At 46.0% G+C, this 22,949-nt stretch overlaps 1 long non-coding RNA gene across 1 annotated transcript; it reads right to left on the reverse strand.

Moving 5' to 3' along the window:
• Window positions 1-6,892: 6,892 nt before the first annotated feature.
• Window positions 6,893-21,921, reverse strand: LOC130367069 (uncharacterized). The gene is made up of 3 exons (XR_008892068.1): window positions 21,797-21,921; window positions 20,092-20,195; window positions 6,893-8,198 (listed from the first exon to the last, which is right to left on the reverse strand). It is a non-coding gene; the product is annotated as an uncharacterized LOC130367069 (long non-coding RNA).
• Between the last annotated feature and the right edge of the window lie 1,028 nt (window positions 21,922-22,949).

The raw sequence follows: 22,949 nt of genomic DNA on the forward strand, positions 1-22,949 counted from the left end.
TGAGAGGGGAGAGCTGGCTGAAGTAGAAATCCGAACAGGCACCGTGAGACGTGGAGAAGCCGACTTAGCATCAAGAGACGCCACACCCACGAGAGCTGGGTGCGAGCGTGCGTTTCCCAGACGTGGAGGACGGATTGGGCAATCCACCAAAAAATGTTCAGTACTGGCACAGTACAGACAAAGATTCTCTTCCTTACGGCGATTCCTCTCTTCCAGGGTCAGGCGAGACCGATCCACTTGCATGGCCTCCTCGGCGGGAGGCCTAGGCGCAGATTGCAGTGGAGACTGTGGGAGAGGTGTCCAGAGATCTAAGTCTTTTTCCTGGCGGAGCTCTTGATGCCTCTCAGAAAAACGCATTTTCAATGCGAGTGGCTAGATGAATGAGTTCATGCAGGTTAGCAGGAGTCTCTCGTGCGGCCAGAACATCTTTAATGTTGCTGGATAGGCCTTTTTTAAAGGTCGCGCAGAGAGCCTCATTATTCCAGGATAGTTCAGAAGCAAGAGTACGGAATTGTATGGCGTACTCGCCAACGGAGGAATTACCCTGGACCAGGTTCAGCAGGGCAGTCTCAGCAGAAGAGGCTCGGGCAGGTTCCTCAAAGACACTTGGAATTTCCGAGAAGAAGGAGTGTACAGAGGCAGTGACGGGGTCATTGCGGTCCCAGAGCGGTGTGGCCCATGACAGGGCTTTTCCAGACAGAAGGCTGACTACGAAAGCCACCTTAGACCTTTCAGTAGGAAACTGGTCCGACATCATCTCCAAGTGCAGGGAACATTGCGAAAGAAAGCCACGGCAAAACTTAGAGTCCCCATTAAATTTGTCCGGCAAGGACAGGCGGAGGCTAGGAGTGGCCACTCGCTGCGGAAGGGGTGCAGGAGCTGGCGGAGGAGATGGTTGTTGCTGCTGTAGCTGTGACTGTACTTGCTGTAGTTGTGACTGGAGTTGCTGTGTCATGGTGGTCAAGTACGACAGCTGGTGATCTTGTTGGGCGATCTGACGAGCTTGCTGGGCGACCAGCGTAGGGAGGTCAGCGACAGCTGGCAGAGAAACTTCAGCGGGATCCATCGCCGGATCTACTGTCACGATGCCGGCTGGCAGGTAGTGGATCCTCTGTGCCAGAGAGGGATGGCGAGGACCGCGCTAGTGGACCGGTTCTAAGCCACTACAGGTTTTCACCAGAGCCCGCCGCAAAGCGGGATGGTCTTGCTGCGGCGGTAGTGACCAGGTCGTATCCACTAGCAACGGCTCACCTCTCTGACTGCTGAAGATAGGCGAGGTACAAGGGAGTAGGCAGAAGCAAAGTCGGACGTAGCAGAAGGTCGGGGGCAGGCGGCAAGGTTCGTAGTCAGGGGAGATAGCAGAAGTTCTGGTACACAGGCTTTAAACACACAAAACGCTTTCACTAGGCACAAGGGCAACAAGATCCGGCCAGGGAGTGCAAGGGAGGAGACCAGATATAGCCAGGGAGCAGGTGGGAGCCAATTAAGCTAATTGGGCCAGGCACCAATCATTGGTGCACTGGCCCTTTAAGTCTCAGGGAGCTGGCGCGCGCGCGCCCTAGAGAGCGGAGCCGCGCGCGCCAGCACATGACAGCAGGGGACGGGAACGGGTAAGTGACCTGGGATGCGATTCGCGAGCGGGCGCGTCCCGCTGTGCGAATCGCATCCCCAACGGCCATGACAGAGCAGCGCTCCCGGTCAGCGGGACTGACCGGGGAGCTGCAGGGAGAAAGACGCCGTGAGCGCTCCGGGGAGGAGCGGGGGCCCGGAGCGCTAGGCGTAACATATACACACATACATGCATATTATTATTATATTTTTTTATATATAAATATCTATTTATTGCTCTGAAGACGTGTCAGCAACAATAATACGTAAGCCCGACAGATACCAAATGTAATCTATAAGCCATGTAAACCTACCCGAAGTAACCTGTAGCTGATCAAACAAGGATGAACCACCTCCACGTAGCACCCAAATCCAGGACCAACAGACACTATATGTATACACACAAACTGAATTACCAAACAGAAATAAACATAAAAACACGTGCTTGCTCTGAAGAACGTGTCAGTAACAATGCAGAGTAACGTTATCCCCACCTATGAGGTGTTGTTAAGCAATCCATAGTCCTCAAGTAACCACTACAACAGTGTACTAAAGTGAATCTGCAGAATCTAACACATGCCTGCTTAGACCAACCTGGTGGATATTCCTATGCATATTAACCCCTGAGTAACCGTTTGACCCAACGTAAGAGCAGTAGCAAGAGCAGCTTGCCATGACATAATGCCGGTATAACTATATGACCCCGGCTGCGGGTGCAGAAAGCTGTCTCTCATATGGCAGTAGCGAAAACCCCTAAATATGGACAACATATATTGCAGCGAGCAAATAAACAGCAGCTATGCGGTGACAAGCAGTGAAACATGATCAATGACAATGCATTACCATATCCACCCTTTAATGTAATAACACCCCCACCTGCAACGTAACGCACCTCATGACATAGAAAAGAATACGCAGAGTTAAATGCAGCGGAAAGCGTGGCATATCCAGCACATAGGGAGCGGGTCACGAATCCCGGTGCTTACCTAACAAGGCCTATAACAAATAACTAAAGACGCCGGCCAGCCGGCACTTACCCACCATGTGCTGCCCCGCAACTGACGCGAACACAGGAGCCAAACACCGGAAACAGGAAGTGAAGAGACGAGTGAGCTCACTTGCAGCCACACGAGGAAAACTGCAATTACGCTGCACCCGCCCCGAGGTACAGGAGCCCGGGGTTTATATAGTGTCCAGCCACTCCCACAAATACAGCCCATTGGACTTTATACATATCCAACAATATAGCTGGTTAAGATGATGGCAGAGATAAACACCAACACAAAAGAACCAGTTATGTAAATGTAACAACTTTATTAAACATATATTCAATATAGACATACATTTAAAATATAGTGAGAAAAGTAAAATGCAGGCACGGAAATTTCAAATCCAGAGAAGTGGAGGAGGTATGGGAGGTGCAAATACATGGAATACAGAGACTATAGCACAAAATACATAATGCAACACCAACATTAATTGACAACATAAGAGGATTGGTGATATGACCACATAGGAATAAATGGTGTCGCAAGTATACCGTAATAGCATAATATATATCAATAACAAGCAAGAAATTAGTGGGAAAAACAGAAGAAAAACATCCTGCCATGCATGCTGCCAACCTACCAGCTCCAACCCCAACGTACATTTCGCGTTGTGCTTCGTCAGGGGGCGTATCTATAACCCCCAGCTCAGTGGGTATATATATAATGAATCAGCCAATCCCATTTAGCAATAGTATGAATGGCATAAGACCTGATCAATAAATGAGGATGCTGCCCAAACAACCTGCCCTAAGGTAAGTAACAATATTAGATACAACTGATGGCGGGTGACGTCATTCACAATGCAGCCAGCATGTCGCAGTGATGCGCTGCGGAGTGCCGCGAGCTCCGATCACATGACGGGCCGTCAGCAAACGGGGTAGGGCCTTCTCAGGCTCCGTGCTGAATGCTGAAAAAATACCTCTGCATTGTATCCAATCGGGAAATTCCCCTGCTGGATGCAAAGCGCGAGGTAGAAAGCAAATGGAGCGCCAGTAAACCGGTAATTGAGTAAAGACATGGGAAAAACTGACAACATAAAATAATACTGATTAAAGAATTCACAAGCGCTCTAATGGATGGGGAAATGATGGTAATAAATTATTTGTTCGTGTGGATAATTTGTTAAAATGCTGCCTTGTATACAGTTGGGTTCCTGCCTGCCCCAATGTGTGTGTTATAAACCCCTAAAAAATTTTATAAAATTTATACTGGCGCAAAAATAGGTGAAATAAAAGATTTAGAATTTATTATGCATAAATAGTATAAAAAATTAGTGTATATGTATTATAATAAGAAAAGCAGGATATTACACAACTGCCCGAATATTGGCCAAAAGAGCGGGTGTCTGAAGATGCTCTTCAGGAAATCAGACACTGACCGGAATTCCTGCATATAAAGAAGAACATGAAGCTTCAATATGGACAGTTCAAAGAATAAGGTGAAGATAAGGAGCTAATAATACAGATAAATACGCACTTTGAGTGATGCGTACGTGCATAGGTCTTTGTCGGGCTAACGGTAAAATGATCCGTGTCCGAAGGGGGGTATCTAAATAGAGTAAATACACCGGTGGTTATTCCTAGCAACCTCCGGATATAATAGGGAAAGTGAATGGTTAAATGTTACTAAATGCTACTAAAGTTGATATATAAATACTTATGAAAACCAATTACGTTTTTACGATTCAAAAAATTACCTTTTTATTATTATAAAAGAAAATACACATAAATATTAAAATACAATGTAACAGGCAGGGAATACCTAGAACAATGGGTATGAGAACCCAAACAATAATGATAATAACACGCTTATTGCCACATGCCCACTAATAAAGTACACCTATACATTACACACATTTGTATACGCGTATCTGTCTATTCATCAAAGTGCATATGTGCAATATAGTCTATCTAACAGGTATCTAGTATTGAGGCTGCTTGTAGGTATTATAAACCGTATCACTCTAGCTTATATCTCCTTCCCTTGCAGACTATATATACCTGTGTATAGACATAATCCTCCCATAATGGGACTAATGAAAGTTGATATATAGTATTAGGTTTAAGCGGAATGCTGATAATGTCCTTTGTGGTGCTCAATAGTGGTGCGTTGAACTGTATCGTTGATATATACTGAAATTATAAAGAGGAGCTAAAGGTTATGCAATTTCTTACTTAAAGTTCAGTGAGTTAGTTCTCCCTGTTTGCCGTCATTTGTATGGTATCTGTATCTGTAAAGGTGTGAAGATGTCCAGATATCCTTATGTTGGCAGTGCTTACGGACTAGTCCGGGAAGGTTATTGTGTAGATCCTGGTGTATAGGATAGGGCGGGAGACAACCCCGGACGGTGGTGTCTCTACCGCTCCTGGTACACCTCGGTGCACGAGAGTTTGAAAAAAAGAAAAAAAGGTTGCCGAATGTGACGTAACTACGGAGCTGCGGATGAACCAAGAACTACTCCGAAGCGTTTTGGAGGTAATCATGGCCCCCCTGTCTGGGAAGGTTATGTAATTGGTGCTCCGCTGTCCTTATATCTCCTGTTGATTTTGATTAACATCCCGGCCCTGTCCGTTGGTTCGCCATGATTCCTTCTGATTGACCGGCAAGTTGTTGGTTTTTACTCGCAGATCCTGTATTTTATTACTCAGTGATGTATATGGCCATGTTAGCATCAGTCTTGCAGGAATCCAAAGATTTTGAAGTCTGAATTGAGGCCGTGTGGTACCCCAGTGTTAAATTCAAATATTAATTTTGCTTCCGCCCTGGACATAAGTGCTATATAATTTCCTCCACGCCAATGTGGGGGAATTATTTCAATTCCACAGAAGCTGGAGTCTTTTATGGATGAATTATGTTTCTCTTTAGATGTTTATAGAGTGGATGACCCACTTGTTGCATGGACATTTTATTCCATATATTACTCCTTTTGACTTTCAATGAATGTGGCTCTCTATTTTCCTTTATATATTTTCATTTTCTAAGTCAAAAGGAGTAATATATGGAATAAAATGTCCATGCAACAAGTGGTACATTGGAAGAACCAAAAGGTTACTCTCCCAGAGAATCAGTGAACATTTATATAATGTAAATAGAGACTTTGAGGGTCATCCACTCTATAAACATTACAAAGAGAAACATAATTCATCCATGAAAGACTCCAGCTTCTGTGGAATTGAAATAATTCCCCAACATTGGCGTGGAGGAAATTATATAGCACTTATGTCCAGGGCGGAAGCAAAATTAATATTTGAATTTAACACCGGGGCACCGCGCGGCCTCAATTCAGACTTCAAGATCTTTGGATTTCTGGAAGACTGATGCTAATATGGCCATATACATCACTGAGTAATAAAATACAGGATCTGCGAGTAAAAACCAACTACTTGCCGGTCAATCAGAAGGAATCATGGCGAACCAATGGACAGGGCCGGGATGTCAAACAAAATCAACAGGAGATATAAGGACAGCGGAGCACCAATTACATAACTTTCCCAGATGGAGGGGGCCGTGATTACGTCCAAAACGCGTCAGATAGTTCTTGTTTCATCCGCAGCTCTGTAGTGAGGTCACATATGGCAACCTTTTTTTCAAACTCTCGTGCAGCAAGGTGTACCAGGAGCGGTGGAGACGCCACCGGCCGGGGTTGGCTCCCATCCTATCCTATACAACAGGATCTACACGATAACCTTCCTGGACTAGACCGTAAGCACTGCCAACATAAGGATATCTGGACATCTTCACACCTTTACAGATACAGGTACCATACAAATGACGGCAAACAGAGAGAACTAACTCGCTGAACTTTAAGTAAGAAATTGCATAACCTTTAGCTCCTCTTTATAATTTCAGTATATATCAACGATACAGTTCAACGCACCACGTACGCATCACTCAAGGTGCGTATTTATCTGTATTATTAGCTCAATATCTTCACCTTATTCTTTGACCTGTCCATATTGAAGCTTCATGTTCTTCTTTATATGCAGGAATTCCGATCAGCATCTGATTTCCTGAAGAGCATCTTCAGACACCCGCTCTTTTGTGCAATATTCGGGCAGTTGTGTAATATCCTGCTTTTCTTCTTCTTATAATACATATACACTAAGTTTTTATACTATTTATGCATAATAAATTCTATATCTTATATTTCACCTATTTTTGCGCCAGTATATATTTTATTACATAAAAAAGACTGATCACATACAAACCAAAATGTGAATAAATAACCTAAAATGTGCAGAGAAAAACCCTGTGTAGTGCAAATAATGAGTGAAAAAAAACAGCCACCAAAGAAAAATGAGAAAAAGGAGGGATGGTGTATGAATAAATAGGTGTTAAAAAATGCTATGGAGTGTATTGAGCAAAAATGTGAGAAAGATATCAATATATCCTATATGAGAAGGAAATAACATGAAATGTGTGTGACATTTGTGTATATATATGATTAGCTGGTGTGTAAAAAATTAGTACACTATATGTGCTGGCAAACCAGCCCCAATTAAATAAGCATATAAGTGACAATAATGGAAAAGATGGGAAGTCACACGACCCCCACTATGAAGTGTGACTGAAATTGAAGGCGCATATACAAATACAGTGGTCCCTCAACAGACGATGGTAATCCATTCCAAATGGAACCATCGTTTGTTGAAACCATCGTATGTTGAGGGATCCGTGCAATGTAAAGTATAGGAAGCTGTTCTCCCCTGTCCCCGCCGCTCCGGACCGTCACCGCTGCCCTGGATGTCGCTCTCCATCGCTGTCGCCACGTCCCCGTGGTGTCCCCAACGCTCCGGACGTCTCTGCTTCCCCGGGATCATCGCTCTCCGTCGCCGTCATCAAGTCACTACGCACGCCGCTCCTATTTGGTGACGGAACAACGTGCGCGTGATGTGATGACGACGAAGGAGAGCGCCGGAGATGGAGGGGATCATGAAGAGGATGCTCCGAAGCCCCAAGGACAGGTAGGAGACCATCACAGGAGCACACGGGGCACCGTAAAGGGCTATCCGGCTGAAGCAGTCAGCGCTGCCGGATAGCCGTTTATGCGATGCCCCCGACTTACAAAAACATCGTAAGTTGATGCTACCTTCAACATGTGATGGCCTCTGAGAGGCCATCGTATGTTGAAATTATCGTATGTCGGGGCCATCGTAGGTCGGGGGGCCACTGTATAAAGGTGCAGAAATAGTGTGATATAATTGATCTCTTTATTGTAGTGAAGGAATAAATACAGAAAAAAAATACAAATGTGGCATTGTAAATATAAAGTAAACATTTTATTGTCCATAAAGATATATCTAAAATATGAAATGCAGGTGAAAACCTGAAAAACGTGTGAAAAAAGGTCATATGTGCTATTATATTAGCAGCAAGTTATACAGTAAAGTGATGGATGCATATGGGAAGCAAAAAAGAACATACCACAGGTTAATAATTTCTTTTTAAAAATGGCAGTGGGCAGGATGCATGGCAGGATCTAAAAAATGCAATAAGAGTATACAGACGAATAATATCGCAGGAGAGGGATGGCTGGCAAACCTAAAAGCAAGAAAAAAGAACAGAAAAAAGAGTAAGAATTAAATCCAAGAAAAATTTAATTAAAATGAAATAAAACAAAATAACCCACTGACTGGAGGATTATAGACAACAGACCAAGAACTGAAGTACCACAATGTAAACAGTGCACTTATAAGAATGGAACAAAACTAACATGGTCATTCAGACTCCTGGGTTGTAGCATTTTTAGTTTGTAAATCCATTTTGTTTCCAAGTGAGAAAGTTTTATTTTCCAATTGCCTCCCCTACTGCCAGGAAAAATGCGATCAATGCCCCTCACCTGAACACCTCGTGGATCACAGTCATGGAATGTTTTGAAATGTCGTGGAACCGTTGTTAGGTGCATAAGATCTGTTTCATGTTTTGCTGCTGTTATTCCAAGGACATGTTCTCTTCTTAAGTTCACGAGTGGTCATGCCTACATAAATATAACCACAAGGGCAGGTAGCATGGTATATTACCCCAAAGGTATTGCATGAGATCATGTGTCTGATCTGAAAGGATCGAGTACCATTGTAATTAGAAAACATAGAATCTGAACATATGTTTGGGCAAGCAATGCATTTACCACACGGATGGCAACCCCACTTAGTTTCAGTGGCTCCAAAAAGATTAGTGGGTTTTTTGCCTTTGTGGTGACTATGTACCAAGATATCTCTCAGATTAGCACTTCACCTGAGGGCGTGGCTTGCTGCTGACGAGAATGGCCGCCTAACTCAGGAGCTCTGTCCCTCATGGCCGCTGAATCCGCTTAATTAGCTGCTTGCTGCCTTCTGCCCCATGACAAGAGGCGCCCAGAGACGTTGGAGGGACTTTCCGACAGCCGCCTCTGCTCCAACACCCGACAAGGGGATTGTACGGAACCTTACCAGGACCCCCTCTTCAGCTCCGGCCTCTCCACCTGTGTCCCCGACTCCCGTGCGCAGTTTGCGCTCAAGCTCTGTGGGAGCGGCGGCCTTCCCTGACACCCGCCGGGCTGCAGTGCTGCCTGCACCGAACCCTACCGACTGGGAGTCTCTGCCTGCTAATCCTCTGCTGCTCCCCCTGGACCCTGACCTCGTGGATCGTTTCGGTGCGGCCGTGTGTTCCCCTCCTCCTCTTCACCAGATAGAGCCTCTGGAAGTAGCGCGGGCACAACAGCTGGAGACCCCTGCTCTGGATCCCACTGCCACCTGTGAAATAGAAGGGAACAGCTCTCTCCCTGCTCTACCGCAGGATCTTGCACATAACTACAGGTCAGTGACTACTGGAGACCCGCCTCCTATCATCGAGGACCCCCTTCCTACAATTCAGGGTTCTTCTATTATAGGGACCCCCTCCACTCCATGTGTGCCCCCCTCATCTCCTGCGCCCACTGTGGGGACCTCACCTGCCTTATCTGTGGCCCCTTAGTCTCGCACTGCTGTGGAGGGTGATTGGGCCCCTGGACTCTCGGCATACTCTCTCAGTGCCCCCTCTAAGCCGCAGAGGCATATGTCATCTCACAAATCTTCGGGGGGACCCCCTGGGTGGTGCCCCTCAGGGGCCCTCCCTCCATGCTGGAGTCTCCGGGCGCCCCCCAGCCAGGGATTAGCCAACCTGGATGGAGTGACGGCCTAGACATGGATCTGGAATGTTCAGGGATCCCTGCATCTGCCCTGCCTCCCATGGACTTAAGTCAGCTACTTATTGCAGAGGTTAAGGATGCCTGCCGGGCTGAAATAGCTTCTATGCGCAAAGACCTTCAGCATGTCTCTCAACGGGTAAATGATTTAGAGGAGGCCCATTATGCTACAAGATCCTACATAGGGAGGGTCCAGGGCACCATGTCTGCTCAAACGGACATCCTTAATGACCTTCATTCTCATGTAGAGGACTTGAATAACCGAGGCAGGCGTAATAACATCCGGGTAGGTGGTCTCCCAGAGGCTACTCAAGCTGAGGACTTGCATGTCACCTTGGAGGCTATTTTCAACATGATAATGGGGGAATCCCCATCCCATAAAATCAAGTTGGACCGAGCTCGTTGTGCCCTGTGCCCTCGCCCCACTAATGGTCCTCCTTGGGATGTCATTTGTTGTGTAGCAGACTAATGGCGAAATCCCGCTCCATGAAGAATTTTGATTTTGATGGTGCTCCTATTCAGCTTTACCAAGACCTCTCCTGAATTACTTTGCTTAAAAGGCGGTTGCTGCAACCACTCCTGTCTACTCTGCGGTCTGCACAAATACCCTACAGATGGTCCTTTCTGTTTGCTTTGCAAGCTAGGAGAGATGGACACTCTGCTCTACTCTGGACCTTCATGGACTTGCTGGATTTTTGTGCTGCCTTGGACATCCCTGTTCCTCGGATTTCTGGTCGTCCTCCTCCCTCTCTGCCCCTGGTGTGGCAGCCGATGCGCGGGAAGCGCACTGGGCGTGGTAGAGCTTCCCCTCCCTCCAACTCCTCTGGTCTTGACTCACAACCGCCATGAGAACTCTGCCAGAGTTTATTGTTCCATAATGTTGTTTATTGGCTAGACTGTTGTATCTCTACCTTCCCGTCCTTAGGTTACTTATGGAGGACATTCTTAGCACTGTGGGAAGTCTATTTGGGCTTACTCCTTAACAGTGCCACTGAGTGGACTCTGTTCTCCTTATTCTGTGGGTGAGCCTCTTGGATGCGTGCTTCCACTTCCTCCTCTGAGGTCATTATTACTATTACTATGACGCAGTTTATTGTTCTACTACTGTTATTTTTCTCTGCATTGGTCTCTACTTTGGCCTATGGGCAAATGGTTTGTTTCCAGTACTATTTGTCCTACTTACCTCTCCTCTTGTCCCTCTTTGTTGTCTCCTTGTGTTTCTCCCTTGTCTTTTGTTGTGTAGTTTTTCATGGCGGTCTGTCCTTCTCTTTCTTTGTCTCTTCTCCTCTTATTTCTAGCGGAGTATTGTCGAAGTCCATGGGTATTGTTTGGTCTACGGATAATGTCCTGGCCGCTTTACGTGAGTACTATCCATTGCTTTTGTTCTACACTCCCCTGACCTCTCATGGCTAAGTGCGTTAAGGGGCTGAACACCCCCACTAAGAGGCGATTGCTGCAGCGGTAATTGGTGGCCCTGAAAGCGGATATTGTTTACATTCAGGAGACGCAGTTTGACAGGACAGGCACTTTCCAATTTCTTCAACACCTCTACCCCTAGGCCTACATTGCCTCCACTGATAGGAAAGTTGCAGGCGTCGCGATTTTAATATCGCAAACCTGCCCTATGCAAGTCTCCTCCTCTTACACTGACCCATTGGGTAGATTTGTTATTCTACAGGAATCCCTGGGGGACAACAATTGCTCCTATGCTCCCAACACTGCTCAAATCCCCTTCCTTTGTCGGGTAGTGGCGTGTCTCCGAAAATACCCTCCTTCAGCTTGGCTTTTGGGGAGTGATTTTAACCTAGTTTTCTCACCATCTATTGATCGCCACTCTCTGAGGGGCTCACAGCCGCCTCCCTCCCAATTGCGCTTGTCTACGCTTTTTCAACGACTGATTCGCTCGGTTGCGCTTTGGCATACTAACCATCCATCAGACCGTTCATTTTCCTTCTATTCCCATCCCCACAAACTCCACACTCGTATTGATTATTTTTTCGGCAACCACGCCTTGGTACGCATGCTCTCTTCTGCTTCTATGGAACCTATCTCCTGGTCTGACCATAGTCCTGTTCTTATGTCTTTATCTTCATCCACCTCTTCTCCACGTCGCTGCCACTGACGGCTTAATGAATCCTTACTCAAACACCCTTCTTCCCAGGATACGATCTTATCTCATATTACTGAATATTTTGCAACCAATGAAGGCTCTGTGTCCTCCCTAGCACTCCTTTGGGAGGCCCACAAGGCAGTGGTCAGGGGCCACTGTATTGCTCTGGGCTCTAGACTAAAGCGGGATGTCTTGGTCCGCTCCCGGGAACTTAGTGTGCAAATCTCTACTTTGGAAGCTCTTCTGCTGACTAACCCTTCCCTAACAGTTCTGAGGCGTTTGGTTGCTGCATGTTCGATACTGGGAGACCTGGCACTCCATAAGGTGGAACAGCAACTGCTTTATGCTAAGCAGTGGTTCTACGAGAATGGAAATAAGGCCCACACTATGCTGGCTAGGAAGTTGCGGAACCGTGCTGCTGCTCAGACCCCTCAGTTCTGAAGGATGACGGGGGGGGGGACCCTCCACTACCACCCTGATTCTATTCCTTTTTTATGATTACTACTCCAGGTTGTACTCCATTCCCTCTCAACTCCCTTCGGACCCTGGAGAGCGTGCTGCAGCTCTGGACTCATTCCTTTCTAGATGTAGCCTTCTGGCTCTCATTGCCACTGACAGGGAATCCCTGAATGCTCCTGTTATGCTTGAAGAGCTTTCCGAACATCTTAAGATACTTTTACTATAAGACCTATTCCTCTGCTCTTCTACATAGCTAGTACCTTTATTCAACTCCTTCTGGGGGGGGGGGGGGGGGTGAGGGGATCCTGCAGTCCTTCCTACATTCCCTGATCACGCTGATTCCTAAGCCTAATAAAGACTCTCATGACTGCTCTAGCTATAGGCCCATAGCCCTGCTAAATTGTGACCTGAAATAGTTTTACAAACTCTTTGCTGCACGCCTCTGTAATTTCCTTCCTACCCTGATTCACAAAGATCAGGTTGGCTTCAACCCCTGTCGTCAGGGTAGTGATAACAAAAGAACGGTTGTGGATCTAATTGATCTTGTTAATAGCAGATCTGAGCATGCTTGAATTCTAAACTTAGATGCTGAGAAGGCCTTTGATAGGCTGGGATGGCCATTTATGTTTCCTACCCTGCAGAAATTTGGAATCACCGGTAATTTTCTCACAGCACTGCGGGGTCTTTACTCCTCCCCTACAGCCTCTCTTAAACTCCTGTCCGACTCTACTACACCCTTTACCCTCCGAAATAGTGCTCAACAGGGATGCCCGTTGTCCCCCCTGATCTTTGCTCTTTGCATAGAGCCGCTTGCGGCTCTGATCCATGGAGACCCGGACGTTTCAGGTATAACCCTTCCATGATAGGGCTTTTAAGATTTGCCTTTTTGCAGACGGTGTCTTACTCACCCTTACTAACCCTCTTCTGTCCTTGCCCTCATTATATAAACTCCTACACGAATATGGCCGGGTCACTGGTTATAAGATTAATCTATCCAAGTCTGAGGCCATGCCTATTAATCTTCCCTCCTCCTTGATAACTCAGTTGAAAGGTAGCTACTCTTTTCGTTGATCCCCTACTGCCATTAGATACCTAGGAGTGTCCCTCTCTCCTTCCTATTCTTCCTTATACTCTGTTAACTTTCCCTCCTTGTTTCGTGAGCTGCGTTCTTTGATGGAAAAGTAGAGGTCTCAATATATTTCCATTTTTGGGCGCATTGCGGCAGTCAAAATGGCTATCCTTCCCAAGCTGCTCAATTTTTTTGAGATGTTGCCGGCACGGGGTCCTTTAGCTGCGCTGCGTTCCTTCCAATCGGCTATTTTTCGCTTTATTTGGGATGCTAAAAGGCATAGACTTCCCATGTCTGTAATGATGGCAGGCCTTTTTTGGGGGGTTGGGAGTGCCAGACGTCGGGAAATATTACTGGGCGGCGCATTTACGTCACCTTGCTGCATGGTCTACCTACCAGGCCATCAGTAAATGGATGGAGTTGGAATAAAACTATGGCTAGCACATACTCAACCCAACTCTCTCCTGTGGACCTTCCCGCTCCCCTCCCCTACACACTCACTTCTGGGCCCCATGTCCTTCTCCCGATATGTCTGGATTTCCTGCTCTAGGCGGTTCCATCTCCCTTCTCCCTCTTCTCCTTTGCAGTCCCTTCTGTACTGCCCAGATTTCCCCCAAGGAAGGGCTTCTAATGTGGTACGGGAGTGGGGCTCACAGGGTTTGTTTTGTTGGGCTGATGTTGTGGACCCGATCACGCGTACCCTTCTGCCCTTTGATAGTTTGCAGTCTCATTGGACACTCCCTGCCTCTGAATTGACTCACTATATGCAGATTCGGCATTTCCTGTTGTCGTGGCGGGGCTCACTGACTGTGTCACTCCCCACGAGTTTTGAGAGGCTGTGTAGGGGTGGGCCGCATACGCAGGGACTCCTCTCGAGTATATATTCCCTCTTAATCTCTCCCTAGAATGATACTGCCCCATCTCACCGTTATATGGGACGCTGGGAAGAAGCTCTCAACACTACTATTACGCTTCCTCAGTGGCGGGTAATCTGGGACAGGGCCTCTAGGGCTTCTATGTGCACAGCCGATAGGGAAACAAAATATAAAATGCTTATGGGTTGGTAGCACACTCCGGTCCTGCTTAATAAATTGAACCCTGACATTCCCCCACAGTGTTGGAGATGCGGAGTGGGTTTAGGAGATATATTCCACATATTTTGGTCCTATCAGCTGATCACTTCATTCTGGCAGTCGGTCCAGCGATTGCTACAAAGTGTCCTAAAAATGGTGGATCCATTGGTATTTCTGTAACATTTATCTACTACAGTCTTGGCCAAGCGGCCGTTTAAATTCTTTATGCATGTATCTTTAGCGGCCAAGACTCTGATTGCTAAGCACTGGAAACAGACATCCCCCCCCCCATCTGCAGGTGAACTGATTGCTAGAATCGGAGAGATCCGCTCCTTGGAGTCTCTTACCGCCTCCCTGAATAATAATATTCCACAGTTTCGCTCGGTGTGGGACCCGTGGGGCAGATTTACTGATAGGCAGCCTCCCTGGTGTATTTCAGCTTTGATAATGTATACCGTTTTGTATTGTTAGCAAGACTCCTTGCCTTGTGGGGTATCCCCCCCCCCTCAACCTTGCTATTTCATTGTATCCCTTTGTTGTTGAAATAGTTGAAAAACTTCATAAAAACTTACAGTTTAAAAAAAAAGATTAGCACTTCACCTAAAGGCTGTTTTGAGATATATAAACTCAATGTGGGATCAGCCAGTAGTATGTTCCAATTTCTTTACAGAATCTCTCTAAGGCCTCTTTCACACTGCTGGTATGCTCCGGCAAATTCGGCCATCAAACTCCCTCTTTTTATGTTTTTTTGGACCCCATTGTATTCAATAGCAGCCGTTATTTTTGGAGAGAAAAGCCGGAGAAAAAGACGGTGCAAGTACTATTTTTTCCCCGGCTTTTCTCGATCCTAAAATAATGGACTTTACACTGCCGGAGACAGCCGTCAGTGTGAACGTAGCCTAACCTGGGGTACCTGTGCAATGTAAGAGGTTATAAGGACAACTGGATCCGGCGTGCGTACCCAACTGCCAAACATACAAGCAGGAGATGTCTACTACAATCCAAGCACAGAAATAAAAATGGTGACCAGGTAAGATTTATGACCTCTTACCATGCACAGGTACCCCAGGTTAGAGAGATTCTGTCATAAAACTGGAACATACTACTGGCTGATCCCACATTGAGTTTATATCTCTCAAAACAGCCTTCAATGACATTTAGGAGAAGTGCTAATCTGAGAGATATCTTGGTACATAGTCACCGCAAAGACAAAAAAAAAACACTAATCCTTTTGGAGCCACTAAACCTAAGTAGGGTTGCCATCCGTGTGGTTAATGCGTTGCCAAACTAATGTTCAGATTGTATGTTTTCTAATTACAATGGTACTCGTTCCTTTCAGATCAGACACATGATCCCATGCAATACCTCTGGGGTAATATACCATGCTACCTGCCCTTGTGGTTATATTTACGTAGGCATGACCACTTGTGAACTTAAGAAGAGAACCTGGAATAACAGGAGCGAAACATGAATAACAGGAGCGAAACATGAAACAGATCTTACGCACCAGATCTCACGCAACGACTGTTCCGCAACATTTCAAAACATTCCATGACTGTGATCCGCGAGGCCTTCAGGCATTGATTGCATTTTTCCTGGCAGTAGGGGAGGCAATTGGAAAATAAAACTTGCTCAATTGGAAACAGAATGGATTTACAAACTAGAAACGCTATAACCCAGGGGTCTGAATGACCATGTTAGTTTTGTTCCATTCTTATACAGTATCTATCTCATATCTATCTATCTATCACATATCTATCTCATATCTATCTATCTATCTCACATCTATCTATCAATTTATCACATATCTACCTCGCTGCCAGCCCCTTATCCCAGGTCTCCCACCTAACACTGCTCTCCCCGTGCCCCTTCTCACACCACAACAGGCTGTGGGCCCTTTACATATAGAACAGGGGCTGCTACATCTACTGGCGGTATTACCTACCTGTCGAACTACCTATTGGAGGCATGACCTACCTGGGGGCACTATTTACTAGTGGCACTAACTACTGAGGCACTGTTAATGATGGTACTTTTTACTAGGGCATTACCTACCTGGGGGGCACTATTTACTGGGAGCATTAATTACTGAGGGGGGCATTACCTACCTGGGGGGAATAACTTACTACCTACTGGGGGCATTACCTATTACATACCTGCTGGGGGCATTAACTACAACCTATCTGGCGGCATTACCTACTGCCTGACTACTGGGATATTACCTACCTGGGAGCATTACTGGGGGAATTACCTACTAGGGTCATTATCGACCTACTGGTGGGGTTCTACCTTAAATAACCTACCCTCCACCCTATTCCCCTACCCTTTCACTTAACACACTTTACTTCCTTATACTATTCATGGCACCGAGGTTTTTTTTGGGGGGCACTTAACCCCTTAAGGATGCAGGACGTAAATGTACGTCCTGGTGCGGTGGTACTTAACGCACCAGGACGTACAGTTACGTCCTGTGCATAACCGCGGGCATCGGAGCGATGCCCGTGTCATGCGCGGCTGATCCTGGCTGCTGATTGCAGCCAGGGACCCGCCGGCAATGGCCGATGCCCGCGATCTCGCGGGCGTCCGCCATTAACCCCTCAGGTGCCGGGATCAATACAGATCCCGGCATCTGCGGCAGTGCGCGATTTGAATGAATGATCTGATCGCCCGCAGCGCTGCTGCGGGGATCCGATCATTCAGAACGCTGCTCGGAGGTCCCCTCACCTTCCTCCTTCCAGCTCCCGGCGTCTCCTGCTCTGGTCTGAGATCGAGCAGACCAGAGCAGAAGATTGCCGATAATACTGATCTGTTCTATGTCCTATACATAGAACAGATCAGTATTAGCAATCATGGTATTGCTATGAATAGTCCCCTATGGGGACTATTCAAGTGTAAAAAAAAAGTAAAAAAAATGTAAAAGTAAAAGTAAAAAAATAGTTAAAAATCCCCTCCCCCAATAAAAAAGTAAAATGTCCGTTTTTTCCTATTTTACTCCCAAAAAGCGTAAAAAATTAAATTTATAGACATATTTGGTATCGCCGCGTGCGTAAATGTCCGAACTATTAAAATGTTAATGATCCCGTACTGTGAACGGCGTGAACGAAAAAAAAAATCCAAAATTGCTACTTTTTTAATACATTTTATTTTAAAAAAATTATAAAAAATGTATTAAAAGTTTTTTATATGCAAATGTGGTATAAAAAAAAGTACAGATCATGGCGCAAAAAATTAGCCCCCATACCGCCGCTTATACGGAAAAATAAAAAAGTTAGAGGCCATCAAAATAAAGGGATTATAAACGTACTAATTTGGTTAAAAAGTTTGTGATTTTTTTTTAAGCACAACAATAATAGAAAAGTATGTAATAATGGGTATCATTTTAATTGTATTGACCCAGAGAATAAATAACACACGTCCTTTTTACCGTAAATTGTACGGCGTGAAAACGAAACCTTCCAAAATTAGCAAAATTGCATTTTTCTTTTTAATTTCCCCACAAAAATAGTGTTTTTTGGTTGCGCCATGCATTTTATGATATAATGAGTTATGTCATTACAAAGGAAAACTGGTCGTGCAAAAAACAAGCCCTCATACTTGTCTGTGGATGAAAATATAAAAGAGTTATAATTTATGAGTTATGAGTCCTTAAGGCCAAAATGGGCTGAGTCCTTAAAGGGTTAAGGTAGGGAACATGTGGGAAATGTGCTAAAAAAGTGCGGGGCCTAATATGTTTGTTGTCTAGCAGATTTTGTGAAGACGAGTCATGGTTGGAAGAAGACTTCATGATGGTCAGAGCAAGACAGAGAATTAACCCCTTCCCGCAGAATGTCATATATAAACGCCAGGTTGTGCAGTGCGTTCGCGCATCCTGACGTTTATAAATGACATTCAGTTAACCCGGCGATGCGCCGCATCGCACGGGTTAACTGGCAGAAGTCCCGCTGTTTCCAGCAGGGGACAACTTCTGCTTCACCCCCCAGGACCATCCATTGATGGTCCTGGTCAGCGATCACTGTGATTGGTCCCTGTGGACCAATCACAGTGATCTGGGGTGAAAGTTCAGATCCCCCGCAGCATAGGTGGGGGAACAGGAGGGGACCGGCGGCCTTACCTGGAGCAGCGGTGGGACCGAGGAGCAGCGCGGGACCGGCCACATGGACGAGCAGCGACGGGACCGGCAGGTAAGTATATGGTACTCAGAAGCAGCAGTGAAGATCTTCACTGCTGCTTCTAGGAGTCTGAAAACTACAACTCCCAGCATGCCTAGACAGCCTTTGGCTGTCTGGGCATGCTGGGAGTTGTAATTTTGCAACATCTGGAGGGCCCCAGTTTGGAGACCATTGTATAATGGTCTCCAATCTGTGCTCTTCCAGCTGTTGCAAAACTACAACTCCCAGCATGCATTGACTGTCCAGGCATGCTGGGAGTTTTAGTTCAGCAACATCTGGCCCTTCAGATGTTGCCGAACTACAACTCCCAGCATGCCATTCAGCTGTCTGGGCATGCTGTGAGTTGTAGTTTTGCAACAACTGGAGACACAATGGTTGGGAAACATTGTTTCTAACGCAGTGTTTCCTAACCTGTGTGCCTCCAGCTGTTGCAAAACTATAACTCCCAGCATGCACTAACAAACCATGCATGCTGGGAGTTGTAGTTTTGCAACATCTGGAGGGCCCCAGTTTGGAGACCATTGTATAATGGTCTCCAATCTGTGCTCTTCCAGCTGTTGCAAAACTACAACTCGCAGTATGCACTGACTGTCCAGGCATGCTGGGAGTTTTACTTCAGCAACATCTGGCCCTTCAGATGTTGCCGAACTACAACTCCCAGCATGCCCTTCAGCTGTCTGGGCATGCTGGGAGTTGTAGTTTTGCAACAACTGGAGACACACTGGTTGGGAAACAATGTCTGTTTCTAACTCAGTGTTTCCTAACATGTGTGCCTCCAGCTGTTGCAAAACTATAACTCCCATGCACTAACAGACCATGTATGCTGGGAGTTGGGGTTTTGCAACAGCTGGTGCACCCCCCCCCCCCTGTCATAGACGTGCGCAGCCTATTGCATTAGGGTGTGCACCCTAAAGTACAAACTCACGCCGCACGCATGCGTATATATATATATATATATATATATATATATATATACATACATACATATACATACACACACACACACACATATACAAACACACAAATACACTCTTGCTTGCATGCACACATACATAAACAGATAAGACACCACTAGATAAATCCATTGTCCCCGTAGTCATCCAGATAGCCAATATGGATACCAAACATGCAAGAAAGTCCAAGACCACAGCACCAAAATTGGAAAAAAAGAGCTATTATTTATTGGTTCCTCAAAAAAACTTTTGGGGAACCAATAAACTACAGTTCTTTTGCACGTATCAGTTTATAATTTTTGGTGCTGTGGTCTTGGACTTTGTTGCAAACCTGTATACCATATAAGTAATTGTATCCAGGATCATATAAAGGTAGATACCAGCTGTACACAGGATCTGTATACCATATAGGGGATTATAGTTACATCTAGGAACTCACAGGTAACATAATTTCTGATCAGCGATGTCCTCTTTCCTTTTCTTGTGCATCTGGATCAGACTGACATGTCAACTTCTTCCAGGTAAAAACCATCTCTTTAGCATCTGCAGGAAAAACATGTTAGACTCTGCATTTTTCCAGTGCAATGCCCTCTCATAATAAGGAATAGTAGGTACCCCATTAAGTAGGCCTATCCCCCACCATAGATAAATACGTCTGAAAGTAGGTAGGTTGTTAGCTAGCTAGATAGGTAGGTAGGCAGGTAAGTAGGTAGTTAGCTACATGGGTAGGTTGCAACTATGTCAGTAGCTAGGTATGTTCATAGCTAGGTTGGTTGTTAGCTAGATAGCTTGTTAAGTGTCTAGGTAGATTGTTAGCTAGCTAAGTAGATAGCCATACAGGTAGGTAGTTAGGTTGCTAGGTAAATAGCTAGGTAGGTAGCAAGGTTGGTTATTAGCAACATAGGTGGGTAGCTAGCTAGGTAGCCAGGTAGGCAATTAGCTAGGTAGATTGTTAGCTAGCTAGGTAGCCATGTAGCCATGTAGTTAGGTTGCTAGGTAGATAGATAGCTAGGTAGGTAGCCAAGTAGTTAGGTATATGGATAGTTAGGTGGGTAGATATTCAGGTTGCTAGATAGCCAGGTAGATAGTCAGGTAGCCAGCTTGCTATGTAGGTAGCCAGGTAGTTAGATAGCCAGGGAAGTAGGAAACCAGGTAGGTAGGTTGTTAGCTAGATTGGCAGGTAGGAATTAACACTTTTCAGGTTAAAATGATGGGTCTCCCAGTACATTAATAATATAGACACTGATTTGAATAGGGACCTTCCATACAATTAAATATACCTTTTATTACGTTCCAATAAAATATCGACTTACACTACAAAATATACAGGCTGCCACCGATCACCTATGGATTAGCACACATTTATCTTATTGCACTTGAGTATAAGTAGTCTCTCAGGATAAACTCCATATAAAGTGCAAAAACAGTGTATAAAAACACACAAAATATACACACAATTAATTATATATGCGTGACATCACAGGATACACATATGTGGGGGATATTTTCTCCTATTCTGACCCCTATAACTTTTTTTATTTCTCCTTATACGTCCTGTATGAGGGGCATTTTTTTTGCGCCCCGATCTGTGTTTTTAAACGGTTCCATTTTTGTTTCGATGGGACCTTTTGATTGCTTTCTTTTGTCTTTTTGATTAAATTCTGGAGTTGCAGTTAGTTACTAACTACAACTCCCAGCATGCCTTGATACAGTCTGTGGCTCAGCAGCATGTTGGACTATATAGTAGAATATAGTATGGATCAGTGTTTCCCAACCAGAGGTGCCTCCAGCTGTTGCAAAACTGTAACTCCCAGCATGCCCGGACAGCTGTCCGGGAATGCTGGGAGTTGTAGTTTTGCAACAGCTGGAGGCACTCTGGTTGGGAAACACTGGTATAGTATATGGTGCAACATTCTGGTAGGTGGGTTGGTTATATAAATACCGGCCAGGTGGCACCCTACTTTAGACTCCTCTGCCCCCTGCTCCTCTGTCCCCTCCTCCTGTACATTTTCTCCTTCCCAGCCCCCTCTGCCACCACTTCTTCGCACTGTTCTGTGACTGTCCCTCCACAGACCCCGTCCTTCACAATCTTTTGATCCCTGACCCCAACAACCCCCCCCCCCCCCCCCCACCGCCCTTTTTACCTTTCCGGGCTGCAGATGACATCGGGCGGGCTGTAGATCACGTTGGGCGGCTCCTTGTCACGCCTGGCTGCTGCCTTCTGCAGTGGTTTAAGCTCCGAGCTTCCGTACTGCTCGGAGCTGCCGGGGCGGGGGGGCGGCGGGGGGGGGGGGGGGATGGCGTGCCTGCGCACGGAAGTGTCCTACTCCTAAAGTAGCATTGTCCCTGGCCTAATGAACTTGGGACCGGAGGACCTGCCCTGAGTGGGGTCCCTTTCTGCGCGCCAGAGCGGCCCCACTGTTTTACAAATATATTTAAAAATGGAGGAAGATTAAAAAAAAAGCCGGGGCAGTTGACATCCGGGGCCCAGGCCCCGAATAAAATGACCTAGTGACGCCCCTGAGCCTGGGCTTGATTAGGGTGTGCCCAGGCACACCCGGCACACCCCGTGCGCACGCCTATGCCCCCTGTGAATGTACAGGATACATTCACATGGGCGAGGCTTTTACAGTGGGTTTCTCGCTGCAAGTTTGAGTTGCAGCAAATTTTGCGCTGGGAAACTCGCTGTAATCCCCCGCCCATGTGACTGTACCCTAAAAACACTACACTACACCAACACAAAATAAAAGAAAAAGTTAAAAATACTACATATACACATACCCCTACACAGCCCCCCTCCCCCAATAAGAACGTCCGGTACACCACTGTTTCCAAAGCAGAGCCTCCAGCTGTTGAAAAACAACAACTCCCAGTATTGCCGGACAGCCGTTGACTGTCCACGCATGCTGGGAGTTTTGCAACAGCTGGAGGCACCCTGTTTGGGAATCACTGGCGTAGAATACCCCTATGTCCACCCCTATGCAAATCCCTAATTTAGTCCTCAAATGCACATGGCGCTCTCACTTTGGAGCCCTGTCGTATTTCAAGGCAACAGTTTAGGGCCACATATGGGGTATCGCTGTACTCGGGAGAAACTGCGTTACAAGGTTTGGGGGGCTTTTTCTTCTTTAACCCTTCATGAAAAGGAAATGTTGGGGTCTACACCAGAATGTTAGTGTAAAATTTTTTTATTTTTTACACTAACATGCTGATGTTGCCCTATACTTTACATTTTCACAAGAGGTAAAAGGGAAAAAAGCCCCCCAAAATTTGTAAAGCAATTTCTCCCGACTACGG

The sequence above is a fragment of the Hyla sarda genome, chromosome 4 (genome assembly GCF_029499605.1).
Source record: "Hyla sarda isolate aHylSar1 chromosome 4, aHylSar1.hap1, whole genome shotgun sequence".
In the NCBI taxonomy this organism is placed as follows: Eukaryota; Metazoa; Chordata; class Amphibia; order Anura; family Hylidae; genus Hyla; species Hyla sarda.